We start from the raw sequence: 23,132 nt of genomic DNA on the forward strand, positions 1-23,132 counted from the left end.
GGTAGACAGCTGCTCGTTCCACCCCACCCCCCGCCTTAATTGGTTCTCCTCCCTTCCAACGGTGTTGAGGCGGGTGGGAACAGCAGGGGGTGAAGGTGCTGTGTTTAAAGAGGTGGAGTTATGCAGATCTAAAACGCGTGGATTGCAGCAGCAGCAAGCCGAAAAGTGCAGGCATGTAAGGGATCTAGAGGTTGACAAGATGTCTTCTTAACGGGAGTCCAGGAGCTCATCTCCACAAATGGACTTTTCAGGATCCTTGGGTGGCTCCGTAGTTTGAAACCAATTCTGGTTATCGCTTCTCGGCCTTTTGGCTAAGATCAAGTGTAGTATCTGTTCTTATCAGTTTAATATCTGATACGTCCCCTATCTGGGGACCATATATTAAATGGATTTTTAGAACAGGGAGATGGAAAAAGAGCTTGCTCTGTCCACTCCACGCATTGACCTAGTATTGCAGTATCTCCAGGACCGGTGCACCCCTTCTTTAATGCAGTTTCTAAAATCAGAAAGAATTGAATTCAATGTTTTTTGTTCATTTTGCTTGTTTGTCGGATTTGGGGATGGACTCTTTGGCTTTGCTTTTCTTCTCCTCATTGGATTTTTCATGTTCAAAGTTGCAGAAGCCAGATTACAAGCTCATTTTGGTTCAACTTCAGCAACTGTGCATTGCATTGCCATGTAATGTGATGCAATGCTATCTTTCTGGCTCTCCCTTTTTACTTCCTTTTGGATAAACAGACATATTAGGCAAGCATTTTGGAGCTTTCACCTAAATAACTACAGGTGGTGAGATAAGCTGCACAATATAATTGACCTTTCAGTATATTGTTGCACACACACCATCTATTTAGCAAATGCCCTTGTTATCAACAGCAGCCTTTTAAACTCACCTGAGCTAACAGGTATGTGCGCTGGTTACTCTGCTGCGCTTAAAATTTCTTTTTTGGTTTGCTACAATGCCTTTTCTGAAACGTTGTCTCCTTCTGCTGGAACACTGACTTCTTTCATTTAATGCCTGCAGACTATAAAAGAGAACCCAACCCAAAAAGTTTGGTTGATTAGTCTGTGGCATTCTGTTAAACTGTTGCTTATGGCGGTCTCTGTGAGCTTCTCAGCGACATTCAGCCAGCCAGGTATCCTGCCTGCAGTAGATGGAATGTGGCAATGGAACGCTGGCTGCGCGTGTCATAATAGGCTCTGAGCCTTTATATACCTGCGCACAGCAGCAGCCACCTTCAGTCTGCTGCTGGACAGCCAGCAGCAGCAGCAGCAGGAGAGGTATGTAATCAGGAGCCCTCCTGCTAAGGGTAGACAGCTGCTCGTTCCACCCCACCCCCCGCCTTAATTGGTTCTCCTCCCTTCCAACGGTGTTGAGGCGGGTGGGAACAGCAGGGGGTGAAGGTGCTGTGTTTAAAGAGGTGGAGTTATGCAGATCTAAAACGCGTGGATTGCAGCAGCAGCAAGCCGAAAAGTGCAGGCATGTAAGGGATCTAGAGGTTGACAACATGTCTTCTTAACGGGAGTCCAGGAGCTCATCTCCACAAATGGACTTTTCAGGATCCTTGGGTGGCTCCATAGTTTGAAACCAATTCTGGTTATCGCTTCTCGGCCTTTTGGCTAAGATCAAGTGTAGTATCTGTTCTTATCAGTTTAATATCTGATACGTCCCCTATCTGGGGACCATATATTAAATGGATTTTTAGAACAGGGAGATGGAAAAAGAGCTTGCTCTGTCCACTCCACGCATTGACCTGGTATTGCAGTATCTCCAGGACCGGTGCACCCCTTCTTTAATGCAGTTTCTAAAATCAGAAAGAATTGAATTCAATGTTTTTTGTTCATTTTGCTTGTTTGTCGGATTTGGGGATGGACTCTTTGGCTTTGCTTTTCTTCTCCTCATTGGATTTTTCATGTTCAAAGTTGCAGAAGCCAGATTACAAGCTCATTTTGGTTCAACTTCAGCAACTGTGCATTGCATTGCCATGTAATGTGATGCAATGCTATCTTTCTAGCTCTCCCTTTTTACTTCCTTTTGGATAAACAGACATATTAGGCAAGCATTTTGGAGCTTTCACCTAAATAACTACAGGTGGTGAGATAAGCTGCACAATATAATTGACCTTTCAGTATATTGTTGCACACACACCATCTATTTAGCAAATGCCCTTGTTATCAACAGCAGCCTTTTAAACTCACCTGAGCTAACAGGTATGTGCGCTGGTTACTCTGCTGCGCTTAAAATTTCTTTTTTGGTTTGCTACAATGCCTTTTCTGAAACGTTGTCTCCTTCTGCTGGAACACTGACTTCTTTCATTTAATGCCTGCAGACTATAAAAGAGAACCCAACCCAAAAAGTTTGGTTGATTAGTCTGTGGCATTCTGTTAAACTGTTGCTTATGGCGGTCTCTGTGAGCTTCTCAGCGACATTCAGCCAGCCAGGTATCCTGCCTGCAGTAGATGGAATGTGGCAATGGAACGCTGGCTGCGCGTGTCATAATAGGCTATGAGCCTTTATATACCTGTGCACAGCAGCAGCCACCTTCAGTCTGCTGCTGGACAGCCAGCAGCAGCAGCAGCAGGAGAGGTATGTAATCAGGAGCCCTCCTGCTAAGGGTAGACAGCTGCTCGTTCCACCCCACCCCCCGCCTTAATTGGTTCTCCTCCCTTCCAACGGTGTTGAGGCGGGTGGGAACAGCAGGGGGTGAAGGTGCTGTGTTTAAAGAGGTGGAGTTATGCAGATCTAAAACGCGTGGATTGCAGCAGCAGCAAGCCGAAAAGTGCAGGCATGTAAGGGATCTAGAGGTTGACAACATGTCTTCTTAACGGGAGTCCAGGAGCTCATCTCCACAAATGGACTTTTCAGGATCCTTGGGTGGCTCCGTAGTTTGAAACCAATTCTGGTTATCGCTTCTCGGCCTTTTGGCTAAGATCAAGTGTAGTATCTGTTCTTATCAGTTTAATACCTGATACGTCCCCTATCTGGGGACCATATATTAAATGGATTTTTAGAACAGGGAGATGGAAAAAGAGCTTGCTCTGTCCACTCCACGCATTGACCTGGTATTGCAGTATCTCCAGGACCGGTGCACCCCTTCTTTAATGCAGTTTCTAAAATCAGAAAGAATTGAATTCAATGTTTTTTGTTCATTTTGCTTGTTTGTCGGATTTGGGGATGGACTCTTTGGCTTTGCTTTTCTTCTCCTCATTGGATTTTTCATGTTCAAAGTTGCAGAAGCCAGATTACAAGCTCATTTTGGTTCAACTTCAGCAACTGTGCATTGCATTGCCATGTAATGTGATGCAATGCTATCTTTCTAGCTCTCCCTTTTTACTTCCTTTTGGATAAACAGACATATTAGGCAAGCATTTTGGAGCTTTCACCTAAATAACTACAGGTGGTGAGATAAGCTGCACAATATAATTGACCTTTCAGTATATTGTTGCACACACACCATCTATTTAGCAAATGCCCTTGTTATCAACAGCAGCCTTTTAAACTCACCTGAGCTAACAGGTATGTGCGCTGGTTACTCTGCTGCGCTTAAAATTTCTTTTTTGGTTTGCTACAATGCCTTTTCTGAAACGTTGTCTCCTTCTGCTGGAACACTGACTTCTTTCATTTAATGCCTGCAGACTATAAAAGAGAACCCAACCCAAAAAGTTTGGTTGATTAGTCTGTGGCATTCTGTTAAACTGTTGCTTATGGCGGTCTCTGTGAGCTTCTCAGCGACATTCAGCCAGCCAGGTATCCTGCCTGCAGTAGATGGAATGTGGCAATGGAACGCTGGCTGCGCGTGTCATAATAGGCTCTGAGCCTTTATATACCTGTGCACAGCAGCAGCCACCTTCAGTCTGCTGCTGGACAGCCAGCAGCAGCAGCAGCAGGAGAGGTATGTAATCAGGAGCCCTCCTGCTAAGGGTAGACAGCTGCTCGTTCCACCCCACCCCCCGCCTTAATTGGTTCTCCTCCCTTCCAACGGTGTTGAGGCGGGTGGGAACAGCAGGGGGTGAAGGTGCTGTGTTTAAAGAGGTGGAGTTATGCAGATCTAAAACGCGTGGATTGCAGCAGCAGCAAGCCGAAAAGTGCAGGCATGTAAGGGATCTAGAGGTTGACAACATGTCTTCTTAACGGGAGTCCAGGAGCTCATCTCCACAAATGGACTTTTCAGGATCCTTGGGTGGCTCCGTAGTTTGAAACCAATTCTGGTTATCGCTTCTCGGCCTTTTGGCTAAGATCAAGTGTAGTATCTGTTCTTATCAGTTTAATATCTGATACGTCCCCTATCTGGGGACCATATATTAAATGGATTTTTAGAACAGGGAGATGGAAAAAGAGCTTGCTCTGTCCACTCCACGCATTGACCTGGTATTGCAGTATCTCCAGGACCGGTGCACCCCTTCTTTAATGCAGTTTCTAAAATCAGAAAGAATTGAATTCAATGTTTTTTGTTCATTTTGCTTGTTTGTCGGATTTTGGGATGGACTCTTTGGCTTTGCTTTTCTTCTCCTCATTGGATTTTTCATGTTCAAAGTTGCAGAAGCCAGATTACAAGCTCATTTTGGTTCAACTTCAGCAACTGTGCATTGCATTGCCATGTAATGTGATGCAATGCTATCTTTCTAGCTCTCCCTTTTTACTTCCTTTTGGATAAACAGACATATTAGGCAAGCATTTTGGAGCTTTCACCTAAATAACTACAGGTGGTGAGATAAGCTGCATAATATAATTGACCTTTCAGTATATTGTTGCACACACACCATCTATTTAGCAAATGCCCTTGTTATCAACAGCAGCCTTTTAAACTCACCTGAGCTAACAGGTATGTGCGCTGGTTACTCTGCTGCGCTTAAAATTTCTTTTTTGGTTTGCTACAATGCCTTTTCTGAAACGTTGTCTCCTTCTGCTGGAACACTGACTTCTTTCATTTAATGCCTGCAGACTATAAAAGAGAACCCAACCCAAAAAGTTTGGTTGATTAGTCTGTGGCATTCTGTTAAACTGTTGCTTATGGCGGTCTCTGTGAGCTTCTCAGCGACATTCAGCCAGCCAGGTATCCTGCCTGCAGTAGATGGAATGTGGCAATGGAACGCTGGCTGCGCGTGTCATAATAGGCTCTGAGCCTTTATATACCTGTGCACAGCAGCAGCCACCTTCAGTCTGCTGCTGGACAGCCAGCAGCAGCAGCAGCAGGAGAGGTATGTAATCAGGAGCCCTCCTGCTAAGGGTAGACAGCTGCTCGTTCCACCCCACCCCCCGCCTTAATTGGTTCTCCTCCCTTCCAACGGTGTTGAGGCGGGTGGGAACAGCAGGGGGTGAAGGTGCTGTGTTTAAAGAGGTGGAGTTATGCAGATCTAAAACGCGTGGATTGCAGCAGCAGCAAGCCGAAAAGTGCAGGCATGTAAGGGATCTAGAGGTTGACAACATGTCTTCTTAACGGGAGTCCAGGAGCTCATCTCCACAAATGGACTTTTCAGGATCCTTGGGTGGCTCCGTAGTTTGAAACCAATTCTGGTTATCGCTTCTCGGCCTTTTGGCTAAGATCAAGTGTAGTATCTGTTCTTATCAGTTTAATATCTGATACGTCCCCTATCTGGGGACCATATATTAAATGGATTTTTAGAACAGGGAGATGGAAAAAGAGCTTGCTCTGTCCACTCCACGCATTGACCTGGTATTGCAGTATCTCCAGGACCGGTGCACCCCTTCTTTAATGCAGTTTCTAAAATCAGAAAGAATTGAATTCAATGTTTTTTGTTCATTTTGCTTGTTTGTCGGATTTTGGGATGGACTCTTTGGCTTTGCTTTTCTTCTCCTCATTGGATTTTTCATGTTCAAAGTTGCAGAAGCCAGATTACAAGCTCATTTTGGTTCAACTTCAGCAACTGTGCATTGCATTGCCATGTAATGTGATGCAATGCTATCTTTCTAGCTCTCCCTTTTTACTTCCTTTTGGATAAACAGACATATTAGGCAAGCATTTTGGAGCTTTCACCTAAATAACTACAGGTGGTGAGATAAGCTGCACAATATAATTGACCTTTCAGTATATTGTTGCACACACACCATCTATTTAGCAAATGCCCTTGTTATCAACAGCAGCCTTTTAAACTCACCTGAGCTAACAGGTATGTGCGCTGGTTACTCTGCTGCGCTTAAAATTTCTTTTTTGGTTTGCTACAATGCCTTTTCTGAAACGTTGTCTCCTTCTGCTGGAACACTGACTTCTTTCATTTAATGCCTGCAGACTATAAAAGAGAACCCAACCCAAAAAGTTTGGTTGATTAGTCTGTGGCATTCTGTTAAACTGTTGCTTATGGCGGTCTCTGTGAGCTTCTCAGCGACATTCAGCCAGCCAGGTATCCTGCCTGCAGTAGATGGAATGTGGCAATGGAACGCTGGCTGCGCGTGTCATAATAGGCTCTGAGCCTTTATATACCTGTGCACAGCAGCAGCCACCTTCAGTCTGCTGCTGGACAGCCAGCAGCAGCAGCAGCAGGAGAGGTATGTAATCAGGAGCCCTCCTGCTAAGGGTAGACAGCTGCTCGTTCCACCCCACCCCCCGCCTTAATTGGTTCTCCTCCCTTCCAACGGTGTTGAGGCGGGTGGGAACAGCAGGGGGTGAAGGTGCTGTGTTTAAAGAGGTGGAGTTATGCAGATCTAAAACGCGTGGATTGCAGCAGCAGCAAGCCGAAAAGTGCAGGCATGTAAGGGATCTAGAGGTTGACAACATGTCTTCTTAACGGGAGTCCAGGAGCTCATCTCCACAAATGGACTTTTCAGGATCCTTGGGTGGCTCCGTAGTTTGAAACCAATTCTGGTTATCGCTTCTCGGCCTTTTGGCTAAGATCAAGTGTAGTATCTGTTCTTATCAGTTTAATATCTGATACGTCCCCTATCTGGGGACCATATATTAAATGGATTTTTAGAACAGGGAGATGGAAAAAGAGCTTGCTCTGTCCACTCCACGCATTGACCTGGTATTGCAGTATCTCCAGGACCGGTGCACCCCTTCTTTAATGCAGTTTCTAAAATCAGAAAGAATTGAATTCAATGTTTTTTGTTCATTTTGCTTGTTTGTCGGATTTTGGGATGGACTCTTTGGCTTTGCTTTTCTTCTCCTCATTGGATTTTTCATGTTCAAAGTTGCAGAAGCCAGATTACAAGCTCATTTTGGTTCAACTTCAGCAACTGTGCATTGCATTGCCATGTAATGTGATGCAATGCTATCTTTCTAGCTCTCCCTTTTTACTTCCTTTTGGATAAACAGACATATTAGGCAAGCATTTTGGAGCTTTCACCTAAATAACTACAGGTGGTGAGATAAGCTGCATAATATAATTGACCTTTCAGTATATTGTTGCACACACACCATCTATTTAGCAAATGCCCTTGTTATCAACAGCAGCCTTTTAAACTCACCTGAGCTAACAGGTATGTGCGCTGGTTACTCTGCTGCGCTTAAAATTTCTTTTTTGGTTTGCTACAATGCCTTTTCTGAAACGTTGTCTCCTTCTGCTGGAACACTGACTTCTTTCATTTAATGCCTGCAGACTATAAAAGAGAACCCAACCCAAAAAGTTTGGTTGATTAGTCTGTGGCATTCTGTTAAACTGTTGCTTATGGCGGTCTCTGTGAGCTTCTCAGCGACATTCAGCCAGCCAGGTATCCTGCCTGCAGTAGATGGAATGTGGCAATGGAACGCTGGCTGCGCGTGTCATAATAGGCTCTGAGCCTTTATATACCTGTGCACAGCAGCAGCCACCTTCAGTCTGCTGCTGGACAGCCAGCAGCAGCAGCAGCAGGAGAGGTATGTAATCAGGAGCCCTCCTGCTAAGGGTAGACAGCTGCTCGTTCCACCCCACCCCCCGCCTTAATTGGTTCTCCTCCCTTCCAACGGTGTTGAGGCGGGTGGGAACAGCAGGGGGTGAAGGTGCTGTGTTTAAAGAGGTGGAGTTATGCAGATCTAAAACGCGTGGATTGCAGCAGCAGCAAGCCGAAAAGTGCAGGCATGTAAGGGATCTAGAGGTTGACAACATGTCTTCTTAACGGGAGTCCAGGAGCTCATCTCCACAAATGGACTTTTCAGGATCCTTGGGTGGCTCCGTAGTTTGAAACCAATTCTGGTTATCGCTTCTCGGCCTTTTGGCTAAGATCAAGTGTAGTATCTGTTCTTATCAGTTTAATATCTGATACGTCCCCTATCTGGGGACCATATATTAAATGGATTTTTAGAACAGGGAGATGGAAAAAGAGCTTGCTCTGTCCACTCCACGCATTGACCTGGTATTGCAGTATCTCCAGGACCGGTGCACCCCTTCTTTAATGCAGTTTCTAAAATCAGAAAGAATTGAATTCAATGTTTTTTGTTCATTTTGCTTGTTTGTCGGATTTTGGGATGGACTCTTTGGCTTTGCTTTTCTTCTCCTCATTGGATTTTTCATGTTCAAAGTTGCAGAAGCCAGATTACAAGCTCATTTTGGTTCAACTTCAGCAACTGTGCATTGCATTGCCATGTAATGTGATGCAATGCTATCTTTCTAGCTCTCCCTTTTTACTTCCTTTTGGATAAACAGACATATTAGGCAAGCATTTTGGAGCTTTCACCTAAATAACTACAGGTGGTGAGATAAGCTGCACAATATAATTGACCTTTCAGTATATTGTTGCACACACACCATCTATTTAGCAAATGCCCTTGTTATCAACAGCAGCCTTTTAAACTCACCTGAGCTAACAGGTATGTGCGCTGGTTACTCTGCTGCGCTTAAAATTTCTTTTTTGGTTTGCTACAATGCCTTTTCTGAAACGTTGTCTCCTTCTGCTGGAACACTGACTTCTTTCATTTAATGCCTGCAGACTATAAAAGAGAACCCAACCCAAAAAGTTTGGTTGATTAGTCTGTGGCATTCTGTTAAACTGTTGCTTATGGCGGTCTCTGTGAGCTTCTCAGCGACATTCAGCCAGCCAGGTATCCTGCCTGCAGTAGATGGAATGTGGCAATGGAACGCTGGCTGCGCGTGTCATAATAGGCTCTGAGCCTTTATATACCTGTGCACAGCAGCAGCCACCTTCAGTCTGCTGCTGGACAGCCAGCAGCAGCAGCAGCAGGAGAGGTATGTAATCAGGAGCCCTCCTGCTAAGGGTAGACAGCTGCTCGTTCCACCCCACCCCCCGCCTTAATTGGTTCTCCTCCCTTCCAACGGTGTTGAGGCGGGTGGGAACAGCAGGGGGTGAAGGTGCTGTGTTTAAAGAGGTGGAGTTATGCAGATCTAAAACGCGTGGATTGCAGCAGCAGCAAGCCGAAAAGTGCAGGCATGTAAGGGATCTAGAGGTTGACAACATGTCTTCTTAACGGGAGTCCAGGAGCTCATCTCCACAAATGGACTTTTCAGGATCCTTGGGTGGCTCCGTAGTTTGAAACCAATTCTGGTTATCGCTTCTCGGCCTTTTGGCTCAGACCTAGTGTTTGGACAAGAGGTTCCTTGTGTACTAGCCCTCAGCCTTCCAGCATCGCCACTTCGGTGGCTTAAGCTGGATGCTGCTATAGGGGGAGAGTGAGGAGGAAACGAGAAGGCGATTCCTGAAGCGACCATGGGTGTCAAGCTTCGTTTTGCTGGGACCGGGGATCCCCGGGTCAAGAATGCTTTCCGTATCGACGTCTCTGAGGAGAAGAAGGACCATTTCTCGTTGTCATACCTGGTCAACGCCATTTTCTATGAAATCCTGAAGATCCAGAAGTCGGAGATCATCTGTTTGCAGGAGTTCAGAAGGGAGCATAGGTACGTCTTGGTGCTTTCTTCTATGGCGGCTTGCCAAAACCTTTTCAAAACTCTTCAAGTCCTTTCAGAGCACCCTCAGCTGGATGGACTTATCTTCACTGTACTCTACTCTAAGGGGGATATCCCGGTGGTAATATTCATGCACAACCCCTTTATCTCCCGGGATGATATCACTGCATTCCTGAGAAGACACTGCATTTTTGTGCAATTCTCCCATAAAATCTTAAATGGAGAAGGGCTGTGGACTGGGAAGTATAAATACTTTGTGAGGTTTGGGATAGACCCTCATGGTCCTGGAGGTATTCACTATCCTCCCCTGAACTTTACAATTGGAAGAGACTCTGGATATCTGTTTTTTCCCGAGGCGCCATTGTTCTGCAGGAGATGCAACATGTTCGGGCATATCCAGGATTTCTGCAAGCAATTGCCAAACTGTAGAAAGTGCAACAAGTACGGTCATCTGGCGAAGGATTGTTCCAACCCGGTGGTATGTGATGCCTGCGGGGAGGAAGGACATGTGATTCGGGATTGTAAGGCTAAAGTCAAGCCTAGGTCCTTCTCCGAAGTGACCAAAGGTAAGCCTACTGTCCCTGCTGTTACCCCACAGGTGACTACTGCAGAGATCAATGCTGAGACGGAGCCCCCTGAGGTTGAAGATCTGGTGGGTGAGGCCCAGAACCTGTTGGACCCTCCGGCCCCTGCTGGGCCAGGTATGGAGATCTCCGAGTTGGATGTGGACCTCCCTCATCAGTCCGAAATATGTGGTGAGGGTGACATGGATGTGTCTCTAGCTCGAACCCCTGCATTGTCCTGGGGTGCTACAGACGAAGAGGTGGCCAGGGATGGTGGCCAAGGAGACTTTACTTCTGGGAGGTCTTTTGATGATGATGATACTCCTGAACTGGCCAATAAAAAACCCAGACGAGAGTACTCACCTGCCAGCGGAGGGTGCGACAGTCCTGCAAGTGACCGCATTTACCCGCAGGATGTCTTCTCCCCTGATGCTCCTTACCTTGGCATCCCTGAGAGCATCAACACCTTTGGGGTGCTTTCCCAGTCTGATGATAATGGATGAGTATGGTGTGATCAACATTGAGTCATGTATTTCTTTTCATTAATTAATGTCTTGCCAATCTGGTTGGGATGTAGTGTCCCTAAATGTAAGGCAGATCAGATCTAAAATCAGAAGAACAACTGTTCTGGACTACCTGAAACATTTAGGTGCTGATGTTTTTTGCCTTCAGGAGTGTGGGATTCAGGATGCTCCTTGTGACAAAGACTGGCCTTACGGACAGCATATCTGGTCAGGGTCTAATCATAATAAAAATGATGGGGTGGGGATATTAGTTGGGAATAAAGAAATCTCTATTGATAGTTATATTGTGGTGGAGGTGGGCCGATGTTTAATTGCATTTTTGAGTTATAGAGGGTGGCGGGTCAGAATTATTAATTTATATTGCCCTACAGGGAAGGAAGAGCGGCTTGCTCTTCTTGAAAAATTAAGTTTTTTTCTTCCAGGGAAATCTCCCACTATTTTTGTTGGGGACGTTAATTGTGTCACAGAAGGAAAGTGTGACATAACAGGAAAGAAATTGTCCCATTTAATTTGTGATTTTTCCTTTTTAGATGCAGCAGTTGTTGTTCTTGGCATGCCACCACCGCCGACATACCATGCTGACCGTGGTGAGATTCATTCCAGAATTGATTTAATGTTATTTTCTAAAAATATGGTATGTTTGGATTTTTCTCAACAAAAGGTACCTTTTTCGGACCATGAATGTTTGAGAGGCGTGTTTTGTGCGAATGGTGACCAAGTGTATGGCGGTGGGGTATGGAAGTTGAATGCAAGGCTGTTAGAGGATGATGAGGTGATGAATGAGTTTAATGTAAAGTATGAAAGATGGAGAATGCGTAAGAAGGATTTTGTGTGTGTTCTTGACTGGTGGGACTGGGTGAAAGTGCAATTTAAAACTTTCTTCAAAAAGTGGGGCTATAGAAAAGCTGCCAGATATAGGAATAGGTTTAATGACCTTAATAGACGGATTGACTGGTTGAGAAAGTGTGTTGCAAGTGGTTTGGAGATGTCTGATCAACTTACTGAGGCTAAGAATGAATTGAAGCGTGTGTTGGATGAGAAAGGAAAGGAAATTATATATCGTACTAAAATTGAGCACCTGGAGAAAAATGAGAAGTGTACGAGGTTCTTTTTTAAAAAAATGAATGGTAGGAAGACTGATATGAATGAAGTTGTGAATGAAAGTGGAACCAACTGTATGGGTGAGGATGTGCTGAAAGAAGTGAATAGGTTTTATAGCAAGTTGTATGATGAGAAATGGATTGACTCTGGGCTTGTGTCATATGTTCTGAATGGTGTGGAGAAAAAACTTGATTCTGAGGAGCGTGATCTATTGTGTGAGGATGTAGTTCTGGATGAAGTGAAGAATGTGGTGTGGAGTGCTAAAAAGAGTAAGACTCCTGGGAAAGATGGTATACCTGTAGAGTTGTATGTGAAAGCATGGGAAGTTTTGGGAACAGATTTGACTGAGGTATGTAAGTATATGTGGGTGAATGGTAGGTTGTGTGAATCAATGAAAGAAGGAGTGGTTGTGCTTGTGTATAAAAAGGGTGAGAGGAAACGTTTGGAAAACTGGAGACCAATAACACTGCTGAATTCGGATTATAAGGTCTACAGTAAGTTACTGGCAAATCGTATGCGTGAAGTGATTGGTAGTGTTGTGGAGGAGGACCAAGTATGTGCAGTGCCTGGAAGAAGTATGAGTGATAACTTGTTATTGTTGAGAGATATGATTGGGGATTGCAAGGATAGAAAGCAGAAATGTATGACTTTAGCTATTGATTTTGAGAAGGCGTTTGACAGGGTTTCGCATGTGTTTTTGTTTAAAGTACTGGAAAGAATGGGGTTTCCTAGAGAATTTGTGAATTGTGTAAAATCATTGTATGATTGTGTGTCAAGTGAGTTCTTGGTTAATGGGTGGCTGTGTGACAAAGTGAAGATTAGGTCAGGAGTAAGGCAGGGGTGTCCTATGTCCCCCGTCTTATTTGTATGTGTAATAGAACCATTGTTATGTTTGATTAGACGGGATAAAATGATGAGAGGTTTGTTGGTGCCTGGTAGTGGTGGTAAGCATGTGAAAGTGTTAGGTTATATGGATGATGTTGTGGTTGTGAGTGAAAGTATGGCTTCTTTGAGTAGAATTAAATTGCTTTTGGATTTTTTTGTTGGTGCGTCTGGTTTTAGGGTAAATTGGAATAAATGTAGTTTTAAATGTTTTGGAGATAGTAGTATTCGTATGGATGGTGTAAAGTGTGAAGAGGGTGCAATCAAGATTTTGGGCGTATTATTTAATGATGACTTAAAAGGGAATGAAAGTTGGGAAGAGTGTGGTATGCGGGTTGAACGTAAATTGAATTTTTGGCGAATGAGAGAATTGACTCTGCGTGGTAAGGTGTTAATTATCAAAGCAGTGATTCTCCCTATCCTGCTTTATGTGGCGACTGTTTTTCCTTCTCCTTACAGGAAAATTAAGAGAATAGAGAAGTTGGTATTCACATTCCTGTGGTGTAGTAAGATGGAGAAGTTGAAGCGGGAGAGCCTTTTTAAGGCTTGTCAGCATGGTGGGCTGGCCTTTCCCAATATTGAAGTTTTTTTAGGTCTTAATTATATTAAGACTGTGGTTATTTTGCTGGGTAAAGGCAATAAAGGTGCTTTTATGGCTAATTATTCTGCTGGATGGATGTTGTATGGGTTATGCTGGAGGAAGAGAGATGCGAGTGTGCCTGTGGCCTTTAAGTGTCCTGTTTGGTATGAGGTGATTGAGAAATTTGTGAGAAAGCATGATTTGTTGAGTGTGGGAATGAATGATTTTAGAATGACCAAGAATGTGGTGAAAAGAATGAGTGCAAATGAGGTAGAGTGTAATATTGTTGGGCTGAGAGGGAATGAGGTTTCAGATGCATGGAAGAAGTTAGATACGTATGGGATGTCAAACAAACAGAAGGATGTTGTGTGGATGACTTTACATAATATTTTACCTGTGAGAGAAGTGCAGAAGAAAAGAGAGTTGATAAGAACAGATGTGTGTCCGAGAGTGGGATGTGGTGGTTGTGAGACTGTCAGGCATGTTATGTGGGATTGTGAGTACGCGTACAGTGTGTGGAAGTGTGTAGGTGGATTGTGTAAGGGTTTAGCAGGCGTGAATTTTGTGGATTGGCGTGTGGCGATGTTTGGAATTGGTGCGTGTAGTCGGTCTAAAGATAGAATTTTATGGTTGATAATGGCTTGTGTGATGGAGAGTTTGTGGGATGCAAGGAACCTTGGACTTTTCAAAAGGAAATCTTTATCAGTGAATGAATGTGTTAGACTTATTCTTTCAAGACTATACCTGATATATAAGTTGGACAGCAGAGGCGGTGGTGGCACAGATGCCGAAGGGATTTGGAAATTTAAAAAGTGGCATTACCTTATCAAATACCAGTGATTTTTTTCTTTGTGATTCCTTGAAGTTTCTGCATTTGTGTTACGTAAAGGATGTTCCCTTGTGATTATATTTCGTCTTATACTACTGCTAAATAAATAGAACCATGATGATGAGAAGTTTTAAGTAGCAAATTTTGGAGAAATTCATACTGTTTGCTAAAAAACTAAACTGAATGGTTTAAAAAAAAAAAAAAAAAATCTGTTCTTATCAGTTTAATATCTGATACGTCCCCTATCTGGGGACCATATATTAAATGGATTTTTAGAACAGGGAGATGGAAAAAGAGCTTGCTCTGTCCACTCCACGCATTGACCTGGTATTGCAGTATCTCCAGGACCGGTGCACCCCTTCTTTAATGCAGTTTCTAAAATCAGAAAGAATTGAATTCAATGTTTTTTGTTCATTTTGCTTGTTTGTCGGATTTTGGGATGGACTCTTTGGCTTTGCTTTTCTTCTCCTCATTGGATTTTTCATGTTCAAAGTTGCAGAAGCCAGATTACAAGCTCATTTTGGTTCAACTTCAGCAACTGTGCATTGCATTGCCATGTAATGTGATGCAATGCTATCTTTCTAGCTCTCCCTTTTTACTTCCTTTTGGATAAACAGACATATTAGGCAAGCATTTTGGAGCTTTCACCTAAATAACTACAGGTGGTGAGATAAGCTGCACAATATAATTGACCTTTCAGTATATTGTTGCACACACACCATCTATTTAGCAAATGCCCTTGTTATCAACAGCAGCCTTTTAAACTCACCTGAGCTAACAGGTATGTGCGCTGGTTACTCTGCTGCGCTTAAAATTTCTTTTTTGGCTTGCTACAATGCCTTTTCTGAAACGTTGTCTCCTTCTGCTGGAACACTGACTTCTTTCATTTAATGCCTGCAGACTATAAAAGAGAACCCAACCCAAAAAGTTTGGTTGATTAGTCTGTGGCATTCTGTTAAACTGTTGCTTATGGCGGTCTCTGTGAGCTTCTCAGCGACATTCAGCCAGCCAGGTATCCTGCCTGCAGTAGATGGAATGTGGCAATGGAACTCTGGCTGCGCGTGTCATAATAGGCTCTGAGCCTTTATATACCTGTGCACAGCAGCAGCCACCTTCAGTCTGCTGCTGGACAGCCAGCAGCAGCAGCAGCAGGAGAGGTATGTAATCAGGAGCCCTCCTGCTAAGGGTAGACAGCTGCTCGTTCCACCCCACCCCCCGCCTTAATTGGTTCTCCTCCCTTCCAACGGTGTTGAGGCGGGTGGGAACAGCAGGGGGTGAAGGTGCTGTGTTTAAAGAGGTGGAGTTATGCAGATCTAAAACGCGTGGATTGCAGCAGCAGCAAGCCGAAAAGTGCAGGCATGTAAGGGATCTAGAGGTTGACAACATGTCTTCTTAACGGGAGTCCAGGAGCTCATCTCCACAAATGGACTTTTCAGGATCCTTGGGTGGCTCCGTAGTTTGAAACCAATTCTGGTTATCGCTTCTCGGCCTTTTGGCTAAGATCAAGTGTAGTATCTGTTCTTATCAGTTTAATATCTGATACGTCCCCTATCTGGGGACCATATATTAAATGGATTTTTAGAACAGGGAGATGGAAAAAGAGCTTGCTCTGTCCACTCCACGCATTGACCTGGTATTGCAGTATCTCCAAGACCGGTGCACCCCTTCTTTAATGCAGTTTCTAAAATCAGAAAGAATTGAATTCAATGTTTTTTGTTCATTTTGCTTGTTTGTCGGATTTTGGGATGGACTCTTTGGCTTTGCTTTTCTTCTCCTCATTGGATTTTTCATGTTCAAAGTTGCAGAAGCCAGATTACAAGCTCATTTTGGTTCAACTTCAGCAACTGTGCATTGCATTGCCATGTAATGTGATGCAATGCTATCTTTCTAGCTCTCCCTTTTTACTTCCTTTTGGATAAACAGACATATTAGGCAAGCATTTTGGAGCTTTCACCTAAATAACTACAGGTGGTGAGATAAGCTGCACAATATAATTGACCTTTCAGTATATTGTTGCACACACACCATCTATTTAGCAAATGCCCTTGTTATCAACAGCAGCCTTTTAAACTCACCTGAGCTAACAGGTATGTGCGCTGGTTACTCTGCTGCGCTTAAAATTTCTTTTTTGGTTTGCTACAATGCCTTTTCTGAAACGTTGTCTCCTTCTGCTGGAACACTGACTTCTTTCATTTAATGCCTGCAGACTATAAAAGAGAACCCAACCCAAAAAGTTTGGCTGATTAGTCTGTGGCATTCTGTTAAACTGTTGCTTATGGCGGTCTCTGTGAGCTTCTCAGCGACATTCAGCCAGCCAGGTATCCTGCCTGCAGTAGATGGAATGTGGCAATGGAACGCTGGCTGCGCGTGTCATAATAGGCTCTGAGCCTTTATATACCTGTGCACAGCAGCAGCCACCTTCAGTCTGCTGCTGGACAGCCAGCAGCAGCAGCAGCAGGAGAGGTATGTAATCAGGAGCCCTCCTGCTAAGGGTAGACAGCTGCTCGTTCCACCCCACCCCCCGCCTTAATTGGTTCTCCTCCCTTCCAACGGTGTTGAGGCGGGTGGGAACAGCAGGGGGTGAAGGTGCTGTGTTTAAAGAGGTGGAGTTATGCAGATCTAAAACGCGTGGATTGCAGCAGCAGCAAGCCGAAAAGTGCAGGCATGTAAGGGAGCTAGAGGTTGACAACATGTCTTCTTAACGGGAGTCCAGGAGCTCATCTCCACAAATGGACTTTTCAAGATCCTTGGGTGGCTCCGTAGTTTGAAACCAATTCTGGTTATCGCTTCTCGGCCTTTTGGCTAAGATCAAGTGTAGTATCTGTTCTTATCAGTTTAATATCTGATACGTCCCCTATCTGGGGACCATATATTAAATGGATTTTTAGAACAGGGAGATGGAAAAAGAGCTTGCTCTGTCCACTCCACGCATTGACCTGGTATTGCAGTATCTCCAGGACCGGTGCACCCCTTCTTTAATGCAGTTTCTAAAATCAGAAAGAATTGAATTCAATGATTTTTGTTCATTTTGCTTGTTTGTCGGATTTTGGGATGGACTCTTTGGCTTTGCTTTTCTTCTCCTCATTGGATTTTTCATGTTCAAAGTTGCAGAAGCCAGATTACAAGCTCATTTTGGTTCAACTTCAGCAACTGTGCATTGCATTGCCATGTAATGTGATGCAATGCTATCTTTCTAGCTCTCCCTTTTTACTTCCTTTGGAATAAACAGACATATTAGGCAAGCATTTTGGAGCTTTCACCTAAATAACTACAGGTGGTGAGATAAGCTGCACAATATAATTGACCTTTCAGTATATTGTTGCACACACACCATCTATTTAGCAAATGCCCTTGTTATCAACAGCAGCCTTTTAAACTCACCTGAGCTAACAGGTATGTGCGCTGGTTACTCTGCTGCGCTTAAAATTTCTTTTTTGGTTTGCTACAATGCCTTTTCTGAAACGTTGTCTCCTTCTGCTGGAACACTGACTTCTTTCATTTAATGCCTGCAGACTATAAAAGAGAACCCAACCCAAAAAGTTTGGTTGATTAGTCTGTGGCATTCTGTTAAACTGTTGCTTATGGCGGTCTCTGTGAGCTTCTCAGCGACATTCAGCCAGCCAGGTATCCTGCCTGCAGTAGATGGAATGTGGCAATGGAACGCTGGCTGCGCGTGTCATAATAGGCTCTGAGCCTTTATATACCTGTGCACAGCAGCAGCCACCTTCAGTCTGCTGCTGGACAGCCAGCAGCAGCAGCAGCAGGAGAGGTATGTAATCAGGAGCCCTCCTGCTAAGGGTAGACAGCTGCTCGTTCCACCCCACCCCCCGCCTTAATTGGTTCTCCTCCCTTCCAACGGTGTTGAGGCGGGTGGGAACAGCAGGGGGTGAAGGTGCTGTGTTTAAAGAGGTGGAGTTATGCAGATCTAAAACGCGTGGATTGCAGCAGCAGCAAGCCGAAAAGTGCAGGCATGTAAGGGATCTAGAGGTTGACAACATGTCTTCTTAACGGGAGTCCAGGAGCTCATCTCCACAAATGGACTTTTCAGGATCCTTGGGTGGCTCCGTAGTTTGAAACCAATTCTGGTTATCGCTTCTCGGCCTTTTGGCTAAGATCAAGTGTAGTATCTGTTCTTATCAGTTTAATATCTGATACGTCCCCTATCTGGGGACCATATATTAAATGGATTATTAGAACAGGGAGATGGAAAAAGAGCTTGCTCTGTCCACTCCACGCATTGACCTGGTATTGCAGTATCTCCAGGACCGGTGCACCCCTTCTTTAATGCAGTTTCTAAAATCAGAAAGAATTGAATTCAATGTTTTTTGTTCATTTTGCTTGTTTGTCGGATTTTGGGATGGACTCTTTGGCTTTGCTTTTCTTCTCCTCATTGGATTTTTCATGTTCAAAGTTGCAGAAGCCAGATTACAAGCTCATTTTGGTTCAACTTCAGCAACTGTGCATTGCATTGCCATGTAATGTGATGCAATGCTATCTTTCTAGCTCTCCCTTTTTACTTCCTTTTGGATAAACAGACATATTAGGCAAGCATTTTGGAGCTTTCACCTAAATAACTACAGGTGGTGAGATAAGCTGCATAATATAATTGACCTTTCAGTATATTGTTGCACACACACCATCTATTTAGCAAATGCCCTTGTTATCAACAGCAGCCTTTTAAACTCACCTGAGCTAACAGGTATGTGCGCTGGTTACTCTGCTGCGCTTAAAATTTCTTTTTTGGTTTGCTACAATGCCTTTTCTGAAACGTTGTCTCCTTCTGCTGGAACACTGACTTCTTTCATTTAATGCCTGCAGACTATAAAAGAGAACCCAACCCAAAAAGTTTGGTTGATTAGTCTGTGGCATTCTGTTAAACTGTTGCTTATGGCGGTCTCTGTGAGCTTCTCAGCGACATTCAGCCAGCCAGGTATCCTGCCTGCAGTAGATGGAATGTGGCAATGGAACGCTGGCTGCGCGTGTCATAATAGGCTCTGAGCCTTTATATACCTGTGCACAGCAGCAGCCACCTTCAGTCTGCTGCTGGACAGCCAGCAGCAGCAGCAGCAGGAGAGGTATGTAATCAGGAGCCCTCCTGCTAAGGGTAGACAGCTGCTCGTTCCACCCCACCCCCCGCCTTAATTGGTTCTCCTCCCTTCCAACGGTGTTGAGGCGGGTGGGAACAGCAGGGGGTGAAGGTGCTGTGTTTAAAGAGGTGGAGTTATGCAGATCTAAAACGCGTGGATTGCAGCAGCAGCAAGCCGAAAAGTGCAGGCATGTAAGGGATCTAGAGGTTGACAACATGTCTTCTTAACGGGAGTCCAGGAGCTCATCTCCACAAATGGACTTTTCAGGATCCTTGGGTGGCTCCGTAGTTTCTCGGCCTTTTGGCTAAGATCAAGTGTAGTATCTTTCGAAAAGGCGGTTTTGGATGTTGGCCGCCCTAGTAGATTGATACATTATGCACACTGGGGTTTAGGCGCTTGTTAGTACGCCAGGTGGCTAATATAGTCATCTGGTGGAAAGCATGGCCCCCCAGGATCGACGCCATTGGGCCGGGGAAGATCGAAAGCCCGAAGTGTGAAGTGCCCCAGGAGTGGTGACCCTGGGGTGCCTTAACTCACTGGGATTGGGAACCCCACTTGAGTTTATGGCACATTTGCACTAGCACTTCAATATTTCTTTCTTCACACACACCCTTATTCCGGGCCTTCTGGCCTTAGGATGGGGAATTTTTCAATTCCCGGTCGAAGGTCCGGGCAGTATTATACTGTGAAACCTTCACTATTTATTTAAATTTTTTTTGTCACTGTGTGTCCACTTTTTCACGTGTGTCCACGTCCTTACTAGGATTTTGTCGGGATGCGGTTCCCTTACGGATTCCTCTCTTGGCAGGTCTAGGGGGGGAGTGTGTGGCCATCAGGTTCCGCTCCCCCCTGAACCCCCCTGGCTCTCCTCTTTCGGGAGGAGAGCGTTGTTGGCTCCCCTCTTCCGGGAGGGGAGCACAGTCTTTGGCTCCCAGTGCCTTGCTCGGGTGAGAACTCGGGCAGGTATTGGGGGTAAGATTGGGTCGCCTCTGGCTCCGGCTGGAGGTGGCTATTTGTCCCTGTTCCTCGCTGTGGCCTTCTGGCTCGGAGGGACGGGGAATGGTTTGGGGGACCCTTCTCCTTTTGGAGAGGGTTTCAAGAAGACCAGCATCCTAGTGCACTTTTTTTGTGGCACTTGTCACTTTTTTAAGCGCACTCGGGTTTTGTACACGAATTCGGGCTTTCGAACAAAAAAAAAAAAAAAAAATCTGTTCTGAATGGCTCCGCGGGCAGGTCCATGTCTCGCTTCTTCCTGCTTCCTCTTTGGAGGCGACTCGGCTGGGACAAGTGGGACAGCTCCTTCCCCTACAACTGGACGACGCCATGGTTCTACGGAGACGTCGTTCGATTTGTGGGGGAGCATCAACTGGAGGGACTCAAGCCCGACTTGTGGAAGCCCAAAACTATCCACAAGCTAATCAGAGCCAAGGATGACGTGGAGAACATCACAGGACTTCACCAGGACACGCTGGAGACTGTGTGGACAAATGTGTCGTCTGACAGGCTGACCAACGGGCACAAGGACTTGTCGTGGATGGCGATTCAGGGCGGACTGCCCGTCCGGTCATTCATGCATGCCCGGAACCTGTGCAAGACCCGGTACTGCCCAAGGTGCCCCTTCGTGGAGGAAACATCTTTGCACACTTTTTGGGACTGCGGATTTGCACAGCGCCTATTGACTGCACTTGAGGACGACCTGAGGAACTCTGTCCCCAGGGCGAGCCTATCGCACCATTCTGTGCTTTACGGACTCTTCCCTGGGGTTCATACCGTCGGAGCCATCCAGGAGGCTTGGCGCCTTATGAACTGCTTCAAGGATGCCGTTTGGGTCGCCAGGAACCGGCTCATCTTGAGGAGGGAGAGGATGTCCATCCAGGACTGCCGCAGGCTGATCCACAGCCTGCTCAGAGACTATTCCATCATGGACGGTCCGGAGGACGAGGACGAGGACTAAACCCCTCCTCCCCCTCTCCCCTTATGTGTCTTGTCTTTCAATAAAGCTTCGGGCCTGTGATTTTCCCCTCCCCATCCCCTTTTTCTCAATCCCCATCCCTTATCACAGTTCGTCGTACTGCATTGATTGACATGCTTTTTCTTTCAGATTGAGTGTTTTGTGTAGCATAGGGGTGTGATGTGTCTAGTTAGTGCGTCGTATCCTCATGCTATGTAAATATGATGTAGAATTCTGTGTGTACTGGGCTGCGGCACTGTACACTGTCTGTTAACTTATTTTTTGTGCTAATAAAAGATATATTCAATCAAAAAAAAATCTGTTCTTATCAGTTTAATATCTGATACGTCCCCTATCTGGGGACCATATATTAAATGGATTTTTAGAACAGGGAGATGGAAAAAGAGCTTGCTCTGTCCACTCCACGCATTGACCTGGTATTGCAGTATCTCCAGGACCGGTGCACCCCTTCTTTAATGCAGTTTCTAAAATCAGAAAGAATTGAATTCAATGTTTTTTGTTCATTTTGCTTGTTTGTCGGATTTTGGGATGGACTCTTTGGCTTTGCTTTTCTTCTCCTCATTGGATTTTTCATGTTCAAAGTTGCAGAAGCCAGATTACAAGCTCATTTTGGTTCAACTTCAGCAACTGTGCATTGCATTGCCATGTAATGTGATGCAATGCTATCTTTCTAGCTCTCCCTTTTTACTTCCTTTTGGATAAACAGACATATTAGGCAAGCATTTTGGAGCTTTCACCTAAATAACTACAGGTGGTGAGATAAGCTGCACAATATAATTGACCTTTCAGTATATTGTTGCACACACACCATCTATTTAGCAAATGCCCTTGTTATCAACAGCAGCCTTTTAAACTCACCTGAGCTAACAGGTATGTGCGCTGGTTACTCTGCTGCGCTTAAAATTTCTTTTTTGGTTTGCTACAATGCCTTTTCTGAAACGTTGTCTCCTTCTGCTGGAACACTGACTTCTTTCATTTAATGCCTGCAGACTATAAAAGAGAACCCAACCCAAAAAGTTTGGTTGATTAGTCTGTGGCATTCTGTTAAACTGTTGCTTATGGCGGTCTCTGTGAGCTTCTCAGCGACATTCAGCCAGCCAGGTATCCTGCCTGCAGTAGATGGAATGTGGCAATGGAACGCTGGCTGCGCGTGTCATAATAGGCTCTGAGCCTTTATATACCTGTGCACAGCAGCAGCCACCTTCAGTCTGCTGCTGGACAGCCAGCAGCAGCAGCAGGAGAGGTATGTAATCAGGAGCCCTCCTGCTAAGGGTAGACAGCTGCTCGTTCCACCCCACCCCCCGCCTTAATTGGTTCTCCTCCCTTCCAACGGTGTTGAGGCGGGTGGGAACAGCAGGGGGTGAAGGTGCTGTGTTTAAAGAGGTGGAGTTATGCAGATCTAAAACGCGTGGATTGCAGCAGCAGCAAGCCGAAAAGTGCAGGCATGTAAGGGATCTAGAGGTTGACAACATGTCTTCTTAACGGGAGTCCAGGAGCTCATCTCCACAAATGGACTTTTCAGGATCCTTGGGTGGCTCCGTAGTTTGAAACCAATTCTGGTTATCGCTTCTCGGCCTTTTGGCTAAGATCAAGTGTAGTATCTGTTCTTATCAGTTTAATATCTGATACGTCCCCTATCTGGGGACCATATATTAAATGGATTTTTAGAACAGGGAGATGGAAAAAGAGCTTGCTCTGTCCACTCCACGCATTGACCTGGTATTGCAGTATCTCCAGGACCGGTGCACCCCTTCTTTAATGCAGTTTCTAAAATCAGAAAGAATTGAATTCAATGTTTTTTGTTC

The 23,132-nt window shown here is 45.0% G+C and overlaps 12 non-coding genes and 1 pseudogene across 12 annotated transcripts; all 13 read left to right on the forward strand.

The window, feature by feature from the left end:
• The first annotated feature begins 291 nt into the window (after nt 1-291).
• LOC141200631 (U2 spliceosomal RNA) lies at nt 292-482 on the forward strand. The gene has a single exon (XR_012272346.1). It is a non-coding gene; the product is annotated as a U2 spliceosomal RNA (small nuclear RNA).
• Nucleotides 483-1,597: 1,115 nt separating this feature from the next.
• LOC141200105 (U2 spliceosomal RNA) lies at nt 1,598-1,788 on the forward strand. The gene has a single exon (XR_012271837.1). It is a non-coding gene; the product is annotated as a U2 spliceosomal RNA (small nuclear RNA).
• A 1,115-nt stretch (nt 1,789-2,903) lies between these two features.
• On the forward strand, nt 2,904-3,094 carry LOC141200364 (U2 spliceosomal RNA). Its single transcript, XR_012272086.1, has one exon. It is a non-coding gene; the product is annotated as a U2 spliceosomal RNA (small nuclear RNA).
• A 1,115-nt stretch (nt 3,095-4,209) lies between these two features.
• LOC141200106 (U2 spliceosomal RNA) lies at nt 4,210-4,400 on the forward strand. The gene has a single exon (XR_012271838.1). It is a non-coding gene; the product is annotated as a U2 spliceosomal RNA (small nuclear RNA).
• Nucleotides 4,401-5,515: 1,115 nt separating this feature from the next.
• LOC141200107 (U2 spliceosomal RNA) lies at nt 5,516-5,706 on the forward strand. Its single transcript, XR_012271839.1, has one exon. It is a non-coding gene; the product is annotated as a U2 spliceosomal RNA (small nuclear RNA).
• A 1,115-nt stretch (nt 5,707-6,821) lies between these two features.
• LOC141200108 (U2 spliceosomal RNA) lies at nt 6,822-7,012 on the forward strand. Its single transcript, XR_012271840.1, has one exon. It is a non-coding gene; the product is annotated as a U2 spliceosomal RNA (small nuclear RNA).
• A 1,115-nt stretch (nt 7,013-8,127) lies between these two features.
• On the forward strand, nt 8,128-8,318 carry LOC141200110 (U2 spliceosomal RNA). Its single transcript, XR_012271842.1, has one exon. It is a non-coding gene; the product is annotated as a U2 spliceosomal RNA (small nuclear RNA).
• Nucleotides 8,319-14,424: 6,106 nt separating this feature from the next.
• Nucleotides 14,425-14,629, forward strand: LOC141200891 (U2 spliceosomal RNA; annotated as a pseudogene).
• Nucleotides 14,630-15,744: 1,115 nt separating this feature from the next.
• On the forward strand, nt 15,745-15,935 carry LOC141200535 (U2 spliceosomal RNA). The gene has a single exon (XR_012272253.1). It is a non-coding gene; the product is annotated as a U2 spliceosomal RNA (small nuclear RNA).
• A 1,115-nt stretch (nt 15,936-17,050) lies between these two features.
• Nucleotides 17,051-17,241, forward strand: LOC141200111 (U2 spliceosomal RNA). Its single transcript, XR_012271843.1, has one exon. It is a non-coding gene; the product is annotated as a U2 spliceosomal RNA (small nuclear RNA).
• A 1,115-nt stretch (nt 17,242-18,356) lies between these two features.
• LOC141200457 (U2 spliceosomal RNA) lies at nt 18,357-18,547 on the forward strand. The gene has a single exon (XR_012272177.1). It is a non-coding gene; the product is annotated as a U2 spliceosomal RNA (small nuclear RNA).
• Nucleotides 18,548-21,581: 3,034 nt separating this feature from the next.
• On the forward strand, nt 21,582-21,777 carry LOC141200832 (U2 spliceosomal RNA). The gene has a single exon (XR_012272541.1). It is a non-coding gene; the product is annotated as a U2 spliceosomal RNA (small nuclear RNA).
• Nucleotides 21,778-22,889: 1,112 nt separating this feature from the next.
• Nucleotides 22,890-23,080, forward strand: LOC141200113 (U2 spliceosomal RNA). The gene has a single exon (XR_012271844.1). It is a non-coding gene; the product is annotated as a U2 spliceosomal RNA (small nuclear RNA).
• Nucleotides 23,081-23,132: the final 52 nt, after the last annotated feature.

The sequence above is a fragment of the Phyllobates terribilis genome, unplaced genomic scaffold (genome assembly GCF_046119375.1).
Source record: "Phyllobates terribilis strain yellow unplaced genomic scaffold, ASM4611937v1 Scaffold_108__1_contigs__length_5656254, whole genome shotgun sequence".
Classification (NCBI taxonomy): domain Eukaryota; kingdom Metazoa; phylum Chordata; class Amphibia; order Anura; family Dendrobatidae; genus Phyllobates; species Phyllobates terribilis.